Source organism: Equus przewalskii, chromosome 26 (assembly GCF_037783145.1).
Source record: "Equus przewalskii isolate Varuska chromosome 26, EquPr2, whole genome shotgun sequence".
NCBI classification, from domain to species: Eukaryota; Metazoa; Chordata; class Mammalia; order Perissodactyla; family Equidae; genus Equus; species Equus przewalskii.
Genome location: NC_091856.1, coordinates 16349319 through 16354947, shown reverse-complemented (window position 1 = coordinate 16354947; position 5629 = coordinate 16349319).

The following is a 5629-nucleotide window of genomic DNA, read 5'->3' as shown; positions in this document are numbered from 1 at the left end:
TGTAATTAGCAACAGAGAATTAAAATTTCCTAGGGAACAACAGCCAGTCACCTCACTGTCTCCTACAGCTCCTTCTGGGTTATGGTAGAAAATAATGGCTTTGGGGTCCAAAAGTTTACTGTCTCTGTGACCTTGGACTTATGATTTTTCATCTATAAACTGAAGATAGTAACATCTGCTTCATACGCATATTATACATTTATTTAAAACAGCAGCATAGTTCCTGGCATATATTAGGTATTCAATAAGTGTGAGCTATTCCCTGCAGAAATTGGTGAATTTGAAGTCATAAGATTACCACTCCTATTGCTTATGATTACACGAGAAGAAATAATCATTGCACAAAAATGTGCAAGATTTATATGAAGAAAGCTTTCAAACATTACTAAGGAACACAAAAGAAGACCTGAACTATGGAAAGGTACCTTGCTCTTGGACAGGACTATTCAGTAGCATAAAGATGCCAATTCTTTTGATCAATTCTGCCATCAAACGGAGGAAGAGTTAAATTGCAGTACAATGAAAAAATGGGGGGAAAGTGTGTGTGTGTGTGTGTGTGTGTGTAAAACCTCTGAAAAGATGTAATAAACTGCAATACTATGGTTTGTCCCCAGGGAAGAGAACTGAGGAATAGCTGAAAGATGGGGATAAGAGAAAAACTTGACACTGTATAACATTTTGTACTTTTTGAATTCTGAATCTTAGGAACAAATTATTTATCCACTATTACACATACAATTAAAAAATAAAAATCCCAACCCTTCTGTGTCCCTTCTCACATAGGGGAAATAAAACATGTGTGAGCTAATTTGAAAGGATATGCACACCCCTATGTTCACTGCAGCGTTATTCATAACAGCCAAGACTTAGAAGCAACCTAAGTGCCCATCGACTGATGACTGGATAAAGAAGATGTGTATATACACAATGGAATACTACTCGGCTATAAACACAGATGAAATCTTGCCATTTGTGACAACATGGATGGACCCTGAAGGTATTATGCTAAGTGAAATAAGTCATAGAGAGAAAGACAAATACTGTATGCCTTCACTCATGTGGAAGAGAAACAGATATGGAGAACAGATTAGTGGTTACCAGAGAAGGGGATGGGGGGAGGGTGAAAAGGGTAAAGGAGCACATATGTACGATGACAGACGGCAACTAGACTTTTGGTGGGGAACAGGATGCAGTCTCTACAGAAGCTGAAATATGATGTACACCTGAGATTTATATAATATTATAAACCAATGTGACCTCTATAAAAATAATAATTAAAAATGTGTGAGGGGGCTGGCCCGGTGGCACAGTGGTTAAGTTTGCACGTTCCGCTTCGGCAGTCCTGGGTTCACCGGTTCGAATCCTGGGTGTGGACATGGCACCGCTTGGCAAGCCATGCTGTGGTAGGCATCCCACATATAATGTAGAGGAAGATGGGCACAGATGTTAGCTCAGGGCCTGTCTTCCTCAGCAAAGAGAGGATGATTGGCAGCAGTTAACTCAGGGCTAATCTTCCTCAAAAAAAACCCCCAAAAAACCAAAGGAAAAATGTGAGATAAAACTCAGGAAGAGTAGGGGCACCCCTAAGAGTGGGCGCCCCCTGGTGTTTTTAACTCTCAGATTTGTTGACACTGAGCCCCCAGCAATTTATGGATAAGAGTTTTCGCACCCTGCTGCTGGTTCGCATGGAGGTTTCTGCTCTTGGGCTTCTACTCCAGTAACGTGACTCTATATGTGCCCGGCTGACTTTCCAACTTTCGGGGCAGGAGTTTGCTCTTTTCTCTGCTAAGTCAAAAAAAGAGTTGATTTTTTCAGTTCAATTTTTTGTTAGGACAGAGTGACAACTTCTGAACACAACACATGCCAGACCAGAAACCAGAGGGCACGAGCATATATTTTTAGTTTTGGTAAAGTTTATCTTTTTTCTTTGACGGTTACTGCTTTTAGTTTCTCACCCAAGAAATCTTTGCCTCAAGGTCATAAAATCCTTCTATATTTTATTCTATAAGGTTTACATTTTTAGCTTTTCTGTTAGATCTGTGATGGAGCATGGAGTAGCGAACTGGGATTGACTCCAAAGGGGTAAGAGAATTTGCTGGCGTGAACAGAACGCTGAAATAACACAAGGGTAGACGTTTGTCAAAACTCCTAAGATGGTACATTCAAATGTGTGCATCTTATTGTATATGAATTATACCTCAATAAAGTTAATTTTAAAAAAAAGAAAAATACGTCCAGTACAAAACGTAGGCCACAAGACAAGAGCTTGTTTGCTACCAAACAGCTATGGACTCCTAGCTTACTTCTAAGGAGAAAGAGGTACAATAAACAACCAAAGTTAAGCCAAAGTCTGTAAGATCCACGACCACAGGGCGTATACTTGATGGGACAGCCTCCCAAGTGGGCACTGATGTAATTTTTCAACTTAAGAGGAGGCAGGAGGAACACAGATCATGTTTCCTCCACTCCCATCTACATCTCTTTCTGGAATTTATTTTGGTCCCGATAGCAAGACAGGTATCCATCTATTTTTTCCAAGTTGCAAGCCAGTTTTTCCTACACCCTTTATGGAATAATCACACTTTCCATCATTGATTTGAAATACATCTTGAATATGTATTCTCTTCAGGGATCCTTGGTTCCATCTCTAGACTCACCCAATCAACTGATCTTTGTGTTTCATTATTTTGCCACTAATGTGAATAGGATTTTCTTTCATTACATTTTTTATTGGTTATTGCTGGAGTTTTGGAAAGTTTTTAAATACACCTAACTATCCATCTATGTACAATTCATGCATTTTGGAATAAAATATTAAAGAAAACAGTGCTCTTTTTAATACAGTATTTCAGATTAACTCATTTAAAATACCTGCCACAATGTTTTAGCCTGATGCCTACAGCATTGTCCAGAACTGCCGCCAGGTAGCTACCTGAACTTGATATGATACAACTAGTTGCAGAAAAAAATACAATTTTTGACAGTATGTGATATGCTACAATTCAGCCATTCTGAGTTTCCGTTCTGTGAACTTGTGTATATTCCAGGCATATGATTTTTTTCAGTGAAATCTCAATAGTAAAGTGACAGCCAACATCTCATAGACATTGCCAGATGAAGAACTAGGCAGCTTATCATCCTTGACAGCATCTTATCAGCCCAAATCAAAAGTTAAATAAGACCAAAGAGCTTCTAATTTTAAGGCAAAGAATTCTGCCTCCTCCTCCTCAGGAAAATCATCCAAAACAACACAGAATATAAGAAACAAAACTACAAACTCCATTTTAAGAAAAATTTAGAGGAAACAGTAGGATGGTTGTAACAAAAAGACAAGCACTAACAAGTGATGGCAAAGACGTGAAAACTGATGTTACCAATATACTCATACATTGCTGTTGGGAATGCAAAATGGTGTAGCTGCTTTGGAAAAGAGCTTGGCAGTTCCTCAAAATGTTAACCCTAGAGTTACTGGATGAACCAGCAATTTCACTCATAGGTGTATACTCAAGAGAACTGAAAACCTACATCCATACAAAAACTTGTAGACAAATGTTCATAACAGCCAAAAGAAGAAACAACCCAAATGTCCACCAAATGATGAATGGGTAAGATATGGGCTATCCATACAATGGAATACTATATAGCCACAAAACGAAATGAAGTACTGATACATGCTACAACTTGAATAGATTTTGAAAACATTAAGAAGCCACACACAAAAGGCTGGAATGGAATAATTGTATGATTCCATTTATATGAAACGTCCAGAACAGGCAAACTTAGAGACACCAAAACAAGGTAAACACATGAGGTGATGGGTGTGTTAACTAACTCAGTGGGGGTAATCTTTCACAATGTATACATATATCAAATCATCACACTGCATGCTTTAAATATCTTACAATTTTATATGTCAACTATATTGCAATAAAGCTGGAAAAAAGAGAGGTGAATTCTCTCAATAAGGCTGCTACAAAAAATTGAGACACATGTAACCCAAACAATAACATATGAAGACACATATTGTTTAGAGAAAATTTATTGACTTAGCACAGAAGAAAAAGGTACAACTGCCTTCTGAAACAGTACTGATGAAATCTGGAAACATTTAGGAGGTGGAGGCCTCAGGTACTCCAGAAGTGGGGAGAAAACGAGGGGCTAAAATTAGAGAGTGCTTGAAAATGTGCATAAGGAGCAGTTCAAGCCCAAGGTAGGGCCACTCCTACCTCGTGTGGTCAGGTGACTATCGCTCCCTCCAGAACCTCCACAGAAAACTGAAGTATAATCTTTAACCAACTAGAACTAAGGAGGCTTTTCACTTGGTTCCCCTGGCCGTGGAGGAGGGTGGAAAGGAGGTGGCAGGTTGAAAACAGATTAAATGGAAGTCTGCATAAGGGGGGTGAAATGCAGCTCCCACCCCACCACGGGCTTTCTCCTGCCTGCTCCACAATAGCCAGGCCTATAGTCCTTAGCAGGTCAGATCCTTCTCTGGAAAAACCATAGCTCCTTCTGGAGAAATTGCACTGCTCCAGGAATGACTGACAGACACTGACATTTAGGATCCCAAAGGCAAATCAAAGTGAACACCCGGGGCTGGCCCTGTGGCCAAGTGGTTAAGTTCGCGTGCTTCCCTGCAGTGGCCCAGGGCTTCGCCGGTTCGGATCCTGGGCACAGACATGGCACTGCTCATCAGGCCACATTGAGGAGGCGTCCCACATACCATGACTAGAAGGACCCACAACTAAGATATACAACTATGTACCAGGGGGGTTTCGGGAGATAAAGCAGGGGAAAAAAAAAAAAGATTGGCAACAGTTAGCTCAGGTGCCAATCTTTAAAAAAAAAAAAAAAAGTGAACACCCAATCACCCTTCTAGAAAGCTGACAAACTGACCCAGGGCTCCCACGTATTCAAGCTTCTAATCCAGGGACCCTGGACTTGTAAACACTAACCAAACCAGACTTTGGATTGTCTTCCTTAGGAAAAGAAAGTATGTACTATGTGTGGGAAGAATGAAAGGGGACCGGGATCAGGACAGACTGGCAGAAGCAATCGATGTGCTCACAATGAGGGAAGACCTTAATTCTCAGTCTCGTCTGCAGTTAAGGTAGGGTATTGTGACTGACTTCTGGCCAATGGAAGAGAGTAGAAGTGATTTCTAAGCCAGAGGTTCCCCAACTTTCTTGGTTACAGCATCCTGACTTAGGACTACAATCATTTTTTCAGTGCCCCTAGGACAAAAGAAATACTCAGCAGTTCTGTCTGCTAAACTGGTCCAGACAACATAATACTAGTGGCTGGTGCCATCTCTAATAGTCATGGCTGTGTTTCCTTAAAATTGTAAATATCCTGGGAAGCCCCTGTGAGTCCTCCACAGCGCCCTGGGACATCCTGGCACCCAGTTGACACCTATGGTTCTAGGCTGTTTCCAGGCCAGTGCTTAAAAACATTGCATAATGCTCCAGTTCTTGCTTTCCCTTCCTCTGGGACTTTGGAGGCCATATGTTCCAGATGGCAAAGCTACATAATGTGGGAAGGCTGCCTGGGAAATAAACTTTTATCGAGTTAAGCCACTCTGATTTATTGAGTTCTCTGTGGCTAACAGTGCTTACTCCAACTCTGTACTGTC